The sequence below is a fragment of the Cyprinodon variegatus genome, unplaced genomic scaffold (genome assembly GCF_000732505.1).
Source record: "Cyprinodon variegatus isolate N-32 unplaced genomic scaffold, C_variegatus-1.0 Scaffold570, whole genome shotgun sequence".
NCBI lineage: Eukaryota > Metazoa > Chordata > Actinopteri > Cyprinodontiformes > Cyprinodontidae > Cyprinodon > Cyprinodon variegatus.
In genome coordinates this window covers 408,704-427,756 of record NW_015151023.1, presented here as the reverse complement: position 1 = coordinate 427,756, position 19,053 = coordinate 408,704, and positions in this window count along the sequence as shown.

The window sequence follows — 19,053 nt, the reverse complement described above, 5'->3', positions numbered from 1 at the left end:
GAATAAAAGCATATACAAATCTATTATTGACTACCCAAATTATTCAAAATGAATTTTGCCTGGAAACATCAAGGATTCCTTACATTTTTTAAAGATGTAGAAAGAAGTTGTGAATCAAAAAGGTCTTATCTTAGCATTGTGTAGTAATGAGGTTTATTGGCGGGTTCTATATTTAACTTACTCAGTTGAACCACAGGAATCTCGCAGGTTAATAGAAAAGCTCAAATGGAAATCAGTTTTTACTGTTTCTGGCAAAAGATCATACAATAAAAAAAGTAAACGAATGAGCAATTTATAATCGTCCTGGATTCAGGGGAAATATTATTGTTATTTTTCATTTTAGAATGGCAAAAATACATTTTACTGGAATATTTTTAGATGGTACGCTAACATAACGCAAAAACATAAATTAAACCATAGCTCTATTTTCCTGGACATGAAAGATTCCTGGAATGCCTGAACATAATCTAGGGACCTGAAATCTAGCCTACACAAATGCTTGCGTTTAACAGGTTTATATTGGCCAGTACAGCAAGTGTCTTGCATGCCTGCTTTTTATCTGGTCACATTAACTTTTAGCCCATGCTTTTTTCTTTCTGGTGTTACCTTTGTAAAACAAATGAGTCATGTCGTGTAAAATTTAGTTTTTTTTACCTCCAAAAGTAAACATTTCATCATCCATGGTGTTCATTGAAATCAGGCTCTCCAGTGGCTATTTGCTTTGGTGATCAGATTTCTGAAATCCAATCTGGGAACATTTCCAGCTCTTAAATAAAAATAAATACATATAATCAAAATTAAAGTAGGAAACGGGGACAGTGATGCTTAGATATTGTTTTACATATTGATGTTTAAACAACAAAAATCTTGTGTAAAATCAACGAATGTGCCTATTTCCTAAGATTAATAAAATAAATAAATCAAAAGATTTTATTAATGCCATCTGGTCAGTCAGTTTTCCATCATCTCTATCTTCTTTTCTTTCTAGCTGACTTCTGCCTGCTTTCTGGTTTACCCTTCTACTTTAAGTAGATTTTTCTTCATTCTCTTAACTGTACTTTCCATCAGTATTCCTATTTTCATCCCTTCTCATTCAATCTTCTTTCAATCAGTCTTCTAATCTTCTTCCTCTTCTCTTCAATCGCTCTTACACTAATCTAAAACCGGGACAAAATACAATCCAAATCCCTTCCAAACACATATTATCTCATCATACATATTATGATTATTATTATGATGGTGATAATATTATTATTGTTGTTGTAGTAGTTGTATCTAATCTGATTAAAAACTAAAAAGGTTAATCACCAAAATATTTGGAGCTACATGTAAATTAAACAAAAAAAGAACATGAAACAGGTGGTTATCTCTTCCTCCATCATTCTCAGATCATGCAGATCTTGTCTCATTCAGTTTTCCTTTTACAGCCTCTTATTTTTTATAATGAGGCACCTTGATATATTCAAACCAAATAGTTGAAAAGTAGATCTAAGTCTAGAAGTCTATTCTCAAAAATCACAACCATAAAACAACAAAACAACTTATAACTCTACTTACAACTATCTGAAGATATAAACTAATAGTCAAAAAACATCTTTGGGTGAATGCATGTTGATGCTTTGAGAACCACAGTACCAGATTAGGTCATTACAAGGAGTTTTCAACCATTCTGTTAAATTTTATCTGAGTCTATTTCCTCATGCCTAAATCTCTGAAATAGTAATTGTTCCATATCTGTTGCTGATTAACGTTCTTCTGTCTAGCCAATGTCATATGATCTCTTTAGCAGCATTTTCCAAGCAGTGGTCAGGGCTTGGGGAAGAGGTATTATGATTTTCTTTGAGTTTATATTTAATTTTTACAGATTTCTAAAAAAAAAACAAAAACAGATCAATGTGGAAAGCAGACATTTTTCGCCAGAGAAAGAGAAAAGTTTGGTTATTTCTTGATTTTTTTTAAATTATATTTCCTTATCAGTGCACAAGGATTGAATGTGTGTTGAAGGTCATGCAGTCTTGTGTATAAAGTGTGCAAATAGCCATCAGCATTAAAGGTACCATTTATTTATTTGCATATCTTTAGAATTTGTATGATATTTTCACCATTTAATCACCATTTAATTCCCCTAATATAAATTAATTACCCTAGGATTTAGTTTAAATTAAATCAAGGGATTTTACATTGTATGAAAACTTTGGCAAAAAAAAGAAATCTGAGGTTTGTCTTGATATTAACCTTTGTCCTAAAAACTGCAGAAAGACTTCTACATAAAATGTACATGCAGCAAATTATCTTTACATGATTTTTGTCCTAATACTCTGGGAGACTGAGACTCCACTGATAATCCAGTTTACATGGAAGTGTTTCCAAATTTATAGTAATACTAAATTCCTATTACTCTTCCACATCTGTGATGAGATAAGGACTCACTAATTGGCTGTCTCAGCTTGCCTGGAAATAAATGCCACAGATCAACAGCCTCTGTTGGGTTTGCTAAAAATAATGAGCCAGTAAAGATAAGGATCATGGGAAAAGTGCAGATTGGAGGCAGCTCATATTCCCCATGACACTTATGCTCCATTCGACAGTAGCCAGACACAATCAATTCTTTCAATGGCAGCTGTCTGAAATGGAAAACCATGGGCAGTATTAGCAGCCCTGTGATCTGTAATATGTGCGGAGACCTTCACTGCTGAGACATTGGTTGCTTGGTGAGAACTTATTGTTAAAATTGTCCTTATTCTCTCAACACAGCTTCAGTTCAATCCAAGGCTGCAAAGCAGTTTAATAGGGAATTCTGACAAAACTGTTAGTGTTTTAATTTGTGCAATAAAACCTCAGAATCTTGTTCAACCATCAGCATGAGTTTTAAAATGTTTAATAAATTCCCATGAAGCTTTTTGTTCATTTCCTGTCTTGTTGAGCCAATTAGAGTGCTGCTGTTTTATAGACTGATCCCAATAAAATGCAAGCCTATGCAGACAGTTGAGATGTGCATTAGAGAATTGTATTTGCTTTGTGTTGCAGTATTATTTTTAACTCATTAGACATCCTTTTCCATCTTCAAATTGATTCTATTTTATTATCTTTTTGTCACAGAGAACTAAAAACAAAAATGTTCTGCAATGATCCTGATGATTTGTTTGCTTGCATATAAGCCAGGTAAAAAAAAAGCTGGTTGACAGTATGCCCCTTTACTTGATCTAGACTTTAGTGTCTAATCTCATCAGTTTAGTGGCATAGTGTAATTAGTAGGTGCATTTTTTTTATTTTTCTAATCTTTCAATTCCAGGGTGTCCTGTAAGTTTTAAATAGTTTACTGATTTATTTACTACAATTCAAATTAATGTATTTGTTTAGGGGTAATTACAAGTCATCGCAGGTTATTCACTTTCCTCACTCTGCATTCACTCTTTCGGGATGAGAACATAGTGACAGTGGACATTAACAATCCCTTAAATTAAGCATGTACATAGCAACAGTGGATTCAAATGGTAGCAGTTTAGCAAAAGCCCACCATTCAGCCATGAGTGGAAAGCAGGATAGTTGCCTTCCACCACTGAGGTTGGACACACCTGCTCATAAAATATATTGCCAGAAGTATGTACTCACTTACCAGGTTCAGATGTGAACTTATGACATCCCATTCTTAATTCATGGGGTTTAATATGGTGTATGTCCATCCTTTGCAGCTTCCTAGAATTTCTAGGAGTGTGTCTCTGGATATCTTTGTACATTCTTCCAGATGGGGCATTTGTTGGGTTATAGATGGATGATGCATAAGAAGACTTCTCCCTCAGTTTCCACTTCAATTCATCCCAAAGGTGTTCTCTTGAGTTGAGGTCAGGACTCTGCAGGCAAGTTGAACACGTCCTCAATAAGTTCTCTTTTTATGGACTTGAACTGTGCACTGATACACTGTAAAAGAAAAGCTGGAAAAGGAAGGGGCCATCTCTACACCGTTCTTAAAAGGTTTGGTGCAAGGAATCGTCAAAAATCTCCTAGCATGCTAAAGCATTCTTTTCACTGGAACTATTGAAATTTCTTAATAACAATACGCAATGTAACCCTCCATCCACCAAAAGTTCCATTCTCCTAATAATTGAACAATTCTCCAACTGAACTTCTCTGTCTTTCTCTGTCTCTTCTCTCATTTGTTCTCTTTTCCTTTCCTTTTCTGTCAGACTCTCTCTGTCTTTTTCTTTCACTCATTTCTCCAAGACTTCAAGCCCTTTTGTTTCCATTCTTCTTAAACATCACATGCTTCACCTTTATCCAGGGTGACTATAAAGTGTTCATCAAACATATATCTGCTTTTACAATGAATAAAGCTCAGATAATACCATGTATTGACCTGACATCATGACCATTTAAATGTAGATATGCCTAATAGGCAACTTCTTGTACGGAAGCCAATCATTTTAAATGAGCTGCACTCTTTATGATAAAAGTGAATAACATAGCATAGTTAGAATTATGCCAGAATGTTATTGATGAGTTTTGATCTGAACTTTATTTTGCTTTATAAGACAAAAAAATAAAAATAAACAGAATTTTTTTGAGCTCACAATGGAGAAATTAACTCTCTGCATTTAACCCATCACCCTTGGGGAGCAGTGGGCTGCCAAACTGCGGCACCCAGGGGTTTAGGGTCTTGCTCAGAGGGCAAGAGTGGAAATGTGTGAGAGTGGGTTTCAAATGCACAACCTCAGAATTCCAAGGCCTATGCCTATAACCACTAGACTGCCACTTCCCTCAACTGGACATAACAGGACTGGATTTAATAGAAAGACCTTTATTAGAGCCACAAAAGGCTCTAGTGGGGTTGGACTTTTAGTTAAATTAAAAATTAGTTCCACTTCGATGTTGTTTCAGTTGATTTAGAAGTTGATTTGAGCAACAGTTTAATCAATATCCTAGATTATAGATTAATAAAACACGTTTTCTTCTGGGACCAACACATATATTTAGGCAAGAAATATTGAGAGGATACTTAAGGAGGCGAACCTGCTGTAAATTTATAGAAACAGGTTGAGGTATAATATTCAAGAAATAATAATATTTTATTTTGAAGTTTATAAACACTAATGGTTGATCTAAAGAGCATTTGGCTGTCAAACTGTATAGCAAAGAAAAGTAAGCACGTCTGAAAGATTGGGAATAATATACTTTTTATTGTTATTGATAAACTTTCAAATAAAATACATTTTGAACTGAGCTTTTTTTGGTTACAGAAAGGATCCTAAGACGCAAGCTAAAAGTTTAGTTTTCAAGTTGAATTTTTATACCCTATTAAATAGCTTGTGTGATCTTGATAATTTCCCTCAGCATTATAAACAGAGAACACACAAAGACCATCTGCATGCATAGTGAGCTGATGGCTTCGGCAGCAAAACATACAAGTAGAAACTTCTAGATTGGCAGGCTGCTCCAATGGGGAGCAAATTAATAAGTAATAATCAACTCCTTTTATATGGAGATGCATGGCTTAAATTCCCTTTTTCTGAACAACATCACTTCCGGGAGCACAGTTGGAATTTGGTATCTTGGCTAGAGTTCAACTCTTCAGAGAGAGCTGTCCTGTGTTATCCCAGTTTGACGCCTTTTAGCCAAGTTTGAGGCTAAGTAATGCTTTTACTTTGGAGACATTTTCTCTGATTTAGTTCATGTTTTCCAACTCAGTTATTATAAACTCATAATCAGATTTCTTAGTACACATAGCTGTAACTGTAATAGATAGAGTTTGTCATGAATACAAATTGTTTGATAAACTCTAATTTCATAATAGCCTTGGGGCACATTTTACCCTGTTTTTCCCATTGTTTCATTTATCTAAAATTCTTAACTTTTCAGGGATTTTTCCTTTTTCTTTTAAGATTTTTTTTTCTTGCTGTCATCTCCTTGTCGATTTAATTACACCAAAGGATGGTTGGTTGGTTTTGCAGTGGGAGTAGTGATATAACTGCTCTCAACTTAATAAGCAAAATTCTTGTTGAAAACTTACTACTACTAATTAAGTATGAGGTAAGGTTATACATTTGCCATATAAACAATGCCTTGATTTTTTTTTTTTTGTTTGTTTTGGCTAGAGATAAACCAGACATTCCATAGAGCTCTATAAACTGATTTTAACAGATTCTCATTTCAAAATAAACTAAAAACTGTTTTGTTTTTACTCACCAACCTCTAGTTATTGTATACGTAAATATGTAATTTCACCATATAACAAACTGTCTTGTAATTACTTTTGAGAATTTTTTATTTTTTTTAATAATTCAAGTTGTGTTTGGTATTTGAGAAAAAATGTCAGATGTAATTTCTTTATTAAATCAAATGTATTTTATTTTAAAATTTTGTGATGCCAGAATCATGTCAGGAAAAAAACAGAAAATAATTTGTTGATGTTCAGAAGGATGTAAACTTCAGTCTCTAAGGTAGAAAATGACAAGACAAAGTGAACAGACCAACACTCAAGACTGCAATGGTAGACACATTTAAAATTTGTAACTAAATTTGCAACCACAACAGTATAAAGTGGTTGATAAAAGTAATTCAGACTTAATGAAAATTTGTATGACAAAGTAAAGTTCAATGTTATTTGACTTTCAAAATCTCAATTTTTTTGCTTTGGTGAACATTGCAAAGTTCTGTGTATTGCCTGGATGGGATACCAATCTTGTTTCCAAAAAATAAAGGAAATTAACCTAGTGTAGCAACTCTTGCGAAAATAATGCTTCATACTTGAACCCTACAGTATATACTGTTTTTTTTTTTACACCCTTTTAATCGGAGAAGATCTCAGTATTGTTTACACTTTTAAATCTTACGGTCGGTTTGATACACAGAAACTACATGGTCTCTAAATCACTCCCTTTATCTGGGGAGCCAGATTGTTTTCATACAAGTCAACTGATGCAGGACTGTTGCTACCTTGCTTTATCCCACTTCCCCACATCAATCCTTTCACAATATTGAGACATAAGCCACCTTAAACCTGCCTTCAAATGTTTTGTGAAATGGACATAGTGAGAAGAACTGAAGGTTTTCTTTTATTCTTTTTCACTGCAGAAGTTGACACTATTAATGGTAACATCTACTGTATCTGCTGAAGTGTTCAGAACAGTCTTTGAACATTTGTAAATTATAATTCAGTTTAAACCCTGTAATGTCTTATGTATTTACAGTCTTTTTTAACAGCTGTTATTAAAAACGTCTCTTAACTCTGTTATTCAAAATAAAGACATATTTAGACATATTTAGTTTATTTACACACACAGCAGGTTGTCTCCCAGATTAGCTGCTTTACATTACATTACATTACATATGACTATAGTGTCTGGCTTGTTTAATGTTTGTAACATTTTTCTGCATGGAGTTTGCATGTTCTCCCTGTGCATGCGTAGGTTCTCTCCGGGTACCCCGGCTTCCTCCAACAGTCCAAAAACATGACTCTTAGGTTAATTGGCCTCACTAAAATTCTCCTTAGGTGTGAATGTGTGGTAGAATTGTTGTTTATCCTGCTTGCCTCTGTGTTCCCCTGCAATAGACTGGCAACCTCTCCAGGGTGTACCCTGCTTCTCAGCATTGACAGCTGGAGATAGGCACCAGCACCCCTCGCAACCCCGGCAGGGATAAGCATGATGGTAGATGGATAAATTCATTTTTTATCTCTTTTATTTTGTAACCAGGTCAGTTTTTAACATGGAATTTTTATTTGCATATATTAGGGAAGGAGATACAGGGGAAGGAATTATTAACACTTGGTATAACCTGTATACTTATAGTCTTTCTAAATTTCCAAAAGTATAAATCGTAAAGATAATCTTAATATGGTTTTATAGCTGTTTAGCTGTATCCAATGTGAATACTGTAGAGTAAAGCCAGCAATGCAGGTGCAGTACATTGGCACTTCCCCCTGGTTCCTTATTTCTCCCCCAGGGTGTACTGTGAACAGACCCCAATCTTAGATCGTGCTCTTTACTCTGGTGAAAAGCCTCAACAATTTGGTAAGTATCTGGCTTTTAAACAGAAGTCATCAAACAGTAACCAACAAAGAGGTACACAAATTCTAAGGCATATCTGATAATGCAAAAGGGAAATAAAGATGTTTGAATATTGTAAGCTGTGAAGCTCTGTGATATTATGTTTTCTTATGACCTTGATATAGGTTACCAAACATATCAATTGTGGAGCAAATCATATGATGATGATATGTTTTAGAGCCTGGCCTATGTCAGATTTGGAAACACTCCTTTGTTGCGTTTCTGCATACAGTCACTGTTAAACCTAGATGTGCTTGTTTTTTTGCTGGTGTTTTGGTCCCAATTGATTTGAAGCCTCATTCCTGTGTATTTTTGTTTCATCATGACATTCAAAAGACATAAGACATAAAGGCTGTCTAGATTTGGTAACACAATCTGGTGTTTTTTTCTTACCCATGTTGACCCCATGAAAGGAGAAGAAAGAAGAGGAACTTGCCTGACCTGGAAAAAAATTCTACCAGTTATGTGTGACTTCCTGGTGTAAGTTGACAGGGATAAAGTGATGTTATTAAATATCTTGCCCATGTGTTGACAAGTAGTCCATGAGAGGGCACAAAAAATATGGAGCAGATGTTATGATCTACATTGGAGATACAGCCTTTTACATATTCTAGGGGATGCTGTCAATGTAGTCCAATACTGTTGATGTAGTCCTTTTGAACACTTTGTAGGTTGCCAAAGATCATTCATATTCTGTGTCAAGAGAAGCTGATCATGCTGTATGTGGAAATCCGTTGCTCTGCCACAACGCATGCTTTGATAGAGCAACATTTTAAAACATTGGATCCTTCATGGTTCAGGTCTAAGGTGGGTTATTCTGAAGTCTATATGTAAAGTGCTTTACGATGAGTTTGCTTTGATGCTGTTGGGTTTGGATATTTTGTAGGTTCTGAGAAGTTGAATTTATGTACTGAAAATTATATGATCACCAGCCAATGCATGACTAGGGGCTGATCCTTTCAATGAATATACAGTATGAGGAGCTGTGGAGTAATTAGGCAATGGGCACTAAATGATGGTCTGAATTTAACTGACTTTGGGGCAAATCTTAATAAAGTTTTGAAAGAAGGTACACCAAGTTTGAGCCCTGGCTGAGCCCCTTCAACATGCTCAACTTCACGATTTTGATTTCCTTTACTCTCCCATGCCTTGACTGTGTACTTACAAAATTTGAAGCAGTAGCTCAAAATGTTATGGAATTTTGTTAAAGTTCATCATGTCTGATTTGACATACAATTAAATTTAATTCAATTCAGTTTATTTATATAGCACCAGAGCATACAGACTGGTCTCATTGACATACCATAATACCTTTTTCTTTCTTGATTTGAATACAATATCCCTGTTTAAAAAAAAAAAAAAAACTGTAATATTTGGCCATGCAAGCCAACATTGTAGGTTATTCAAGCCAACAATGCCTTCACCACCGTTCACCACCAAACAGTGTTCTTTGGTTTTGTGGTTCTGTCAGGAGCCATTGAAATTATTATGGATTTACATTCAGGCCTACTACTTGTTTATCCTTCATCATTTTTCCACACAAAGTCCTTTTCATCCTACATCTTACTCCCTTCTTCTAACCTTCTTTTCTGTGTGGCAGCCATAGTCCACTCTCAACTCCGTTGGCATAAGTATTACAATGCATATTACAACTTTTACGGCCCCAGATGGTTTCCTCTTTGCACTTGAGTTTTTTTGTATATCAAGATCTTCATAATGGCCTGCCTTTCAGTAGAGAAAACAAAATATTTGAAATAGTTTTTAGGCTTTTGCTCTGATTTCACTCTTTATGCCTAAATAACTCATTTTTGCATTACTTTTTTCTTACTACACTAGATAACTAAAGAGAAAAGGTTTAAGTGGTAGTTTGGGGGGATAATACAGCTGCAGCGTCTTCTGTGAGTTGCCTCAAAAGCATTATGCGAGATCAACAGCCTTTGTAGGATTTCATTATGCTAATTGTGTGGGGGTTATTTGCGAATATTGGCTTGATGTGCTGTTAAAGAATTTTTGCAGCATCCATGAAATTAGTGGAAGGTTTGGCTCTCTTCCATAGCAATAATGGACAAAATAAACAATTGAATCTGCTTGTAAACTGGAAAACTCCCAGTTTTTCAATGTAAAAAATAAGCTATGGGGCCTAAATAGACTCTAAACCACATTAATATGCAGTATAATGCCATAATATGTCCCCAGTTGCTTCTTTTCTCCTCTTGTCACATTTCAAAGTGGATGGGTTGCACCTGAAGAATCGCTTGCTCTTTCGAATTCCCACTCCTGTACATACAGTACATATAAACATTTTTTTACACCATCTTTCCACTCTACTTGTTTCCACATTGGGGTAATTACGATTCAACCCTCTGCTGAAGGCTTCAGCTGTAAATTTCAATCAGCAACCAAGGAGGATTTAACTCCCAAACTCCCATATGTTGAGCTTTAAGGCCTTATCCATTGATTTAGAAGTCAGCTTGTTTCTCTTTTGCTGTAGTGAAAGTGCTGTAGCACAGGTTTATTTGATTTGCAAGCATTTTGGAAAGAGATGCACGTTGCTCAACAATGACTGCTGTAGATTTGGTTTCATCAGATATTTCCTAAGCTGACGAAAACTAAACAGAAAGGTAGAATGAATATGAATAAGTACTTTGTTTCCTACCACACCTTCTTTAACCATACATTTTGGTCAAAGGTTGCAAGGTACATGAGGTGCTTCTTAAAATAACTTTATTTTACTAGCATGGAACATGAGATGTATTTGGTTTAGATTTTTTCTTATTTTTTTATTTACTCAAGTTCAACGGGGAAAAATATGTGTTTATAAGAAGAAAGGCTTTTGATGTAAAATATTACTCTTAGCATGTTATTCTTATTCGCACCTTTTTGTTTTTATTTTTATTAGTAATTTGTAGTAGGAAAATTGTGGTCAAAAATAAAAAATTAAAGTTAAATACTCTTTCAAAAGTCCTTTCTTTGTGTCATACCTCAGAAGATCCTAAACTTTTCGATGCTGCGCCCCACTGAACAGCAATAGCCTTGTTTTATTGGTTTTACAAATATTTTTACTTTTATTCTGCTTTTATTTTTCTTATATTTTATTATCTTATTTCATGAAAAGCATTTAGAATTGTCCATGTACTGAAATTTGCTATGCAAATAAACTTGCCTTTCCTTGGCTGTCGATCCCATTTGCAAACTAACAGGAAAAAACAACTTTTAAAACATTTTATTATATTTATTCTTGGTCTACGTTATCATTAGCTTGTTTAGCAGATGGAACTTAACAAGCATGTTTGGGCTTTGAGTGCCTTTAAAGGTAAAAAAATCAAACTCTAACAAGTATTTTGTTGCAAAAGATAAAAGAATTTTCAGTGCCCTCTCAGCAAAGTTGGGGGAATCCTTTTAGATTCCAATGGTTTTTCATTTTAGTGATACATGATTACATGTTACAGCTGTCAAAAATGTTTCAAGAATATTTTAGGATGAATAAATTCCAATATTTTTTCCTATTTTTTGTTGTACTTTTTTCTCTTCCTTTTTTCTCAGTTTACTGGGTCCTTCCTGGCTCCCATTTTGACAACGACTTTGACAACCACTGTCATAACTAACAAAACTCTATTAAAAGGGACTGGTAACAGTTTATTGACTGATTTTCTACAGTAGGTTTTAGGCTTCATTTGCCTTTTCAAGAAATGCAAAAATATAACTTGATGAAATAGGGTCAGCGAAGGTAATCATTAACATCTTGTGCTTTTACCTTTAAGGGAGATTTTTCCCTTTCGTGTTTCTTTTGTTCAGGAGCAGTTCAGGGCTATTGCAGCCAGCAGGGGACTAATATCTTATTCCTGCTGTTTCCAGATTTTTATGAGGTCCTCAGCCCAGGAAGGCAAAAAAACCCTGCTGACACCAAAATTACCTGGTAATGCACACTGGCCAATTTAGATGTGGAGAGCAGGGTATTATGCAGTACTGTTTCAACATCAATCCATGCTGTGTGTGAAGAAATATTGGCCGATATGGGCTGATAATGACGTTTTAGAACATTAAAAGTGCATATATTGTATAATTTTTGGTTATAGCCCTAATTTTGATAGCAGGAGCAGATGCAATGAGCAGATGTCTTTTTTTCCCTTTTTTCAGGAAAAAAGGTACTTATCCATCTGATGGGACAAAAGTCTGAGAAAATAAACTAGTGTTATTCAACCCAAATGAAGTTTATCTGTATTTTTTTATTTGCAAACATTAATAGAGCTTTAAAGAAACAACTGAATTATATTTAAAAAATATAAAGCATTGATTTTTGATAATCAAATCTTGTATTTCTGAATTTTTCAGCTCTTTCCTCTTTTGTAGCTGAATAATTGACAACCACAAGCATTTAATAGAGCAAACCATTTGGTCTATCGAGGTTTATTTTCTGTAATGTCTGGCATGTCTTCACAGTGTCAGAATGCTTGTGCTTTAATATAATTAACATGACATAAGAGTCTAGCTAAATTGTTGTTTTCCACTGTGGGGAATTAGTAAGAATAATGTTTTTACCCTTTTGACTGATAATTGGTCCTAAAGCATAAAATACTGCTCTGGTTACAAAAATAATTACAATTTCAAAGGATTTCTGCCCTAATTATTGCCAAGTTAAAAGTGACACCAATTAGTGGAAAAGAAAAAGCAATTAGAGTACATGCATCTTAATAAACTGTCACTATGCTTTGCACACATTCTCCATACAGATTTCCTCCATGAGGGCCCATATCTTGACAGCTATTAGCAGAAGTGATTTACAGGGTTTACCTTGTGTCTAGATGAATTCTGGGACTTGCTGTCATGAAAGAGTCAGGAAGGAATGGGCTTTTCTGTCTCTTGTGTGTGTTTTTTTTCTTTGTGTTTGTGTGTGAAATATAGACTACAAATTGATTTTTCTGGTACATCTTGAAGAAACAAAAGCTACCCTTGACTGGTGAAGGAAAATTTACTGAACTCAACCATTTTTCTAAGTTCTATCTATCTTCAAAATACCTTTCCAAGATTGATGCAGGTCTTTTAGTTACATTTGGTTTAAACTTGTTTAATTTGGAAAGTTTTTTAAGCTTATTTAGTTTTAATGTTTTTGCTTTACATAAAAAAACTATGATGTAAAAGTGTTTCATGCTTGTGAAATTTGGATTTGATATTAGATGATGAAGAAACATCTTAATGCAGGACTAGAATATATTTGTATAAAACATAAATGCAATTTTGTGTGCTTTTATTATATGTTTAAAAATAGGAATGCTGTAAGCTGTAGCCATTTTGAGAAATGGTATGAAACCAGGAAGATGGAAAAAAAAGTTTCTGGAAAGGTAAACAAACCATTTCTGCTCTGAAATCGATAAGAAAAAAAATGTCATTTACTCCTGCTAAATTGCTTAGACACCAGAATAGTTAATACAGCATCATGTGCACCTCATGCCAGCTATAAAGCTGGAGGTTGAAATGGTTAAAATCCACTCTGAATTCAACCATGTATCATACATTGTGTTAAAAAGAACTGCAGAAAAAATAAAGCTGAGGCAGAACTGGAAAATAGCCCAATACATACCATTACTGGTCATATTACTGGCTGCATAATTAGAGCTGGAGAGTTCTAGGGATTTAGTCAAATCCCAAGATCTTTTATCATCATGAAGCCATGCAAAGATATGAGATGGAATAAACATCTATCAGCACAAGTAAGGTTGTGGCAGCATTTTCCTGAAGATAAATTTTTGTAGATACTTTTGCTTTAAAATGTAATATAATAATACATATAAATACCACCACCACCATCCAAAGAGCTTTTCACTGGCACAAATAAGTTTTTTGGTGAACTTATTACTTGACAGTTATGTAGATTGCTTTTGTTCTGTTTTTCCCAATTGAAAATACAGGGTGATGGTCTACCTGCTGTGCATTGCTGCCTGACGCACATCCACCAGTGCCTTGAACAAGTGTGCGTTGTACCCCCCTGGTCTTGAGCGGGTCATTAGCTGGGGATCACCAATCATGGGTGTTTTGCTCCTTTAACCCCAGTAAATCTTTTGGTGGTGGAGCGATGGCAGGGATCTCTCCCTACCACCCCCTGCTGATGTCCTAGGTGTTAGGCCCCACCCCATATCTCTCCTCCTTAGCCACAGCCAAACCATACCAATTCCCTGATTGCTTTTTGACGTCCAGCTCCAGTAAATGCAAGGTGGCCGGGCAGGCAGACCATTGAGGACCCCACAAATCCCCTACGAACCACCTCGATGGGGCAGGTGATGGCTTTCCAGTTTGCCTCTCTGCATTTGGCTGCTAGATCTGAATACTTTACGTCCTTGTGCTCATTGGCAGCCTCCATGCCCTGCTCCCACAGGACAGTGAGCTCCATCAGGAGGATGGTCTTGCGTCGAAATCACCACAAGAGCAGGTCTGGCTGCAGTGATATCTTCTCAATCTGCTGAGGATTTCTCCCCAGATTGACCCTCATGGACCACTAACTGGCAGGTGAGAGGTGGCTTGATAGTAATGTGTGTTTGGCAGGTTTGGGGTTGTCCCTGTCTCTTGTGAAGAGGATGGACAGCATCAGTGGTGCAGGAGGAATTAGGTTAGCCTCCTGTCTGCATGCAGCTTCCTCCACACCAAGTTGTGCATCCACCTGTACCGACCTTGGGAGAGTGTATTCTTACAGCCAGACAAGATGTGCTGGAGGCTTGCATTGATGTTATCGCAAAGTAAGCGGCTCTCCTCATTACCGAACCATTGGTGGAGGTTCCATGGGCAGGGTAGGGTGTCATAGGTGGCTCTGATCAAGAAGCTTTGGAGAAGCTATGCATTTTCCACAGATCAGACTATGACATGGGCCTTTCTGAGATGCCTTATCAAGAAAACCAGCCTCCTTGTCTGCTCTGTGACACAGCCTTAGCATGGAGTTAATCCTGTTCTGACCTGGCCACTTCTGCCACCACCATGGCTCTCCACTGTTCAGTCGAGGCCTTCAACCAAAAGAGGGGGGTCTTGTCTTTCCATAAGCCCTGCACGACCCTCTTGGACTCTGCCCACCACCTCGCGATATTTGAGCCTGCTGACTGCCAAGTTGGCCTCCTCCTGGGCTTTCCGGTTCCTCCCTGTTTGTACATGGGAGCCAGCTGCTCTCACCAGTTGGTCGGTGGATTTACCTATTGTTTGAATACCAATGAAGAGGGGATCTTAACGGTATGAGCTGATAGCTTCAAACCTTAAACTTCCCCGGGAGCTGGCTCTTGTTGATCCTGGCCAAACCGTCTGCAAGCTGTTTTCGCACCACTTGCCCAATCTACGTGTCAGAAAGGTCCGCTGTGTAGGTCTGTCAGGTTCGCAAGCAAAGGGATAGCCTCACCACCTGAGACAAATATGATGTGGTCGCTTCTGACCCCTTTCTTCAGGGAGAGACTGTGTGATTTGGAAAGTTTATTTTTCATCCTTGCCCAGCTTATGAGCTAATCAATCCTCTTCAGCAACTTTGATGTACACGCTGCTGACTGGAGGATGGTGGTAATATTGTCCATATAGCCTCGTACAGGTGGAAGCCTTTGGCTTGTCGGTAGCTTTACTCCTCCTGCCATCTGCTTCGCCCCTATGAGGATGATATCTAAGGCTGCTACGAACAGGATGGGGGAGATGGAACATCTCATGGCAAAGCCAGCCTCCTGCCTTACAGCCTGTTGTGAAGTCTTGTGAGTGCAGCACAAAACAAAACCAGTAGGATTAAGTGAAAATTATTGACTTAAAGCCCCCTTTGGTTATTTTAACTATTGTTTGAATCCACAGACTTTGTAAAATCCCTTGAGATTAATTGTAATATATAAACTACTATATAAATAAATTGAATTGAACAACCTAATGTAACCGTGGCTAATGTAAAGTGTGCATTTTACGTGAAACACACAACACCTTTTATGTGAAATATGACCGTCTTTCAGCACTGCTGCAAAAGGAGTATTGATGGATGTCTTGTTCAGAAAATCCAAAAATGAGACTTCTAATACAAAAATTAGGCATTGATTTTTAGCATCAAAACTCTAAAGAATGACTGTCAGTGTGAATACACCTTTTTACTTATGTAAATCAATACAAACTCCACCAAAAAAGGTAGCAGGGAGAATGAGATTTTGCATTAACACACTTGTTGCATTTTGATTTTGAAGCTAAAGAAGAGGAAATTACTGCCCAAGAACCATAATTTGTAGATATTTTGTCAGTGTTAAAATTCTAAACATTTCAAAGTTGGAGAAAGATGTAACTTTAATAGATTTTCAGTGTAACCTCTATGTGACCTGTTAGAGAGGATCTCTAAGAACAAACCATTCAAGGAGTGTGTGTTTAGTTCTTTAATTCTTAATTTTTTTTTTTTGAAAAGTTAGTTAATCTGCACAGCTGAAAACAGATAATGCTTTTAATTTTATGAAATCTCACACAAACACTCATTGTAGATATACTTAAAGTAAAATTAAGTGAATTATCATGTAGAAAAAAAATTTCAACCATTAGAAACACTTAACACTCTACTTCCTCAAGTTATCCTAAAGTTATTGGTAAATAAGAACAAGCTTCCCTCCTACATTTCTACTCTGTTTGCTGTGGGGAATGCGGTGAAGGTAGGGGATGGGATGTAAAAGATGCAAAATAAATGCTCTCCTTTACTCTTAAGTTTAGATAATGTCACTAATGTAACTCTAAATGTGACATATGTGCATGCTGTATAAGAAATAAAGTCAGAAAATGACCCAAGCTGAAGGTCTAGGGGATGTCTATGAATAAAGTATCTCCATCAGGATCCAGATGGCCAGTGATCTTTGATCAAAATCTTCCCTATGCATTTTATAACTCTGAATAAATAATGTGTCTGCATAGCATCAACAATAACCCTTAGGATATAGTATAATGATCAGTATTCACTCTCGCATTGCATTTACTTTACTGTGGGAACATTTTATGACTACTATAATGTTACAATAAGAATATCTTGTTTCTAATCTGATTTTTTTCTTTTATAATTATTGAGTTCTGGTTTTAATTTACTTATAAGTCATGGTGATATCTATTAGTTTATGAACAATTGGTTGAAACAATTGAGTAAAAAAATGATAAAACCAGGTTTTTCTACATTTAAATTAGTTATGAAGCAACAACAAATGTTTACAATTGTTTTTATAAAATGTCACCCTGTATTAAAGACATACATATTTATGATGCATTCGTACTGAATCTGTCTGGTCAGAAAATTTGAGCAAGTCCTACAATATTTATTAGCAATTTCCATGTCTGATTATGTCACTTAAGTCTATACAACTGTGCATAAGGTCATGAAATATTAATTTTAATTCAGGTGAAAATCCTTGTTAACTTCAAAGGGAAATAAAATCTTGTAACTTTTAGGGAATCATTGGTTGGTCAGTAGTTGTTTAATATAACATGGAGCATTAGTAATTTTTAGGTCTACTATCAAAAAAAATTGAATGAGCTGTTGTTTTAAATTAACTGTTTAGGCCCAAGAAAAAAGGAGCTTTAACAAAGTCTTGTTTTAAGGTTGTAAACACATTTAGAACAAGAATATTGGAGATTTTTTTTCTTTAGCATTTTTCAGCTGACATATGTTTTAGTTCTGTTTATTTTTGCAGGATATGATGCTCACGATTGGAAAAGTATTTATCATTACTTTATGTGTCACAAAAACTTGCTCATTATAGTATGGGGTAGAAACTCTAAAACCCATTTCTACTATGACGATTGTCAATCGCCTATAAAAGCACAGCCTACGTCAGAGGGCTGAACTCCTTCTGAACAATGCAAGGAATGCAAATGCACGTCTGAAGAAAGTGACAAACAAGCAGAAGGGTGCAAATGTTCCTGTCTACAATCCTCTACTTGAAACAAAGGAGTATGAGGGAGACTTTGTTTAGAAATGTCTGACAGTAAAATTTTTAAATATAAACTGTTTATAATGTATTTAAAAAATCATGTCAATAAAGAAACCCAGGTGGATGAATTTATTTTTGACTGAAATTCAGGTGTTTAGAGCAAACCAGAGGAAGAGTTAGTTTGTTGTGGATGACATGGTAAAAAAAGACATGTTCAAAACATTATTTAAACCAATGTCATTCTAGTTCTAAGGCTGATGGGTGCAAATGAGTAATAGATGCTCAGCAAAAACAGACGTGTTTCAAACATATGAATAATGCAACATCCAAAACACACAAGCACTACAAATAAATGCAACATAAATCCTGCTATCAAAAAAAGATACAGGCCAATATTTTGATAGTAAAACAAATGTAAGGAATAATAAAAAAAAAAAGTAATCCTGTTCCAAAAAAATAAGCGCACCAGAGCACTAGGGGGAGTTCACCAAGTATGATGGGATGCAGCATAATAATTTATTAGAGATTATGGAGAGAGATCAGGTGCAAATAGTGGCAGCACACTTGCCACGGCACCAGAGGAGGTGACAGACAGCCTGCCACTAATTTTCATGAAGTGCCACGGCCACAAAGCAGGTCCCAGACAGCCTGCCAGTGATTTCCATGGCCCACTGTCTATTTAAGCTATTTTGAAGGATAGTCACACTGCAACACATTGGTGCAAAAAAATGACTTTTAAGGAAAGATTTACATTTTTTCAGAGTACTTAATATGGACAAAAGAGAACGAACTGACACGCTTCAGGCCATAAGAATTGGGAGGGAGATTATGCTTACAGCTCTCCAGACGGATTTGTACCTTTTTTTTGTGACCATGGTTGACGCTTGTGTCAACCATGGGTCTTCTGGCCTCCTTTGTCATCTTTGTGGCCAGAGAGATCTACCAAGTACCAGCATGTTTTTAAGTAAGTCTTTTCCATCTTTTCAGCACGTCATATACATACTGAGGTATTAGAACATATAGTTTACAAATAAGGAAGAAAATATTTGATCCTCTATATGTTTTATAGCATGGTAAACCCGGAAGATTGTTGATGAGAACAATCTGTTTCTGTCTAT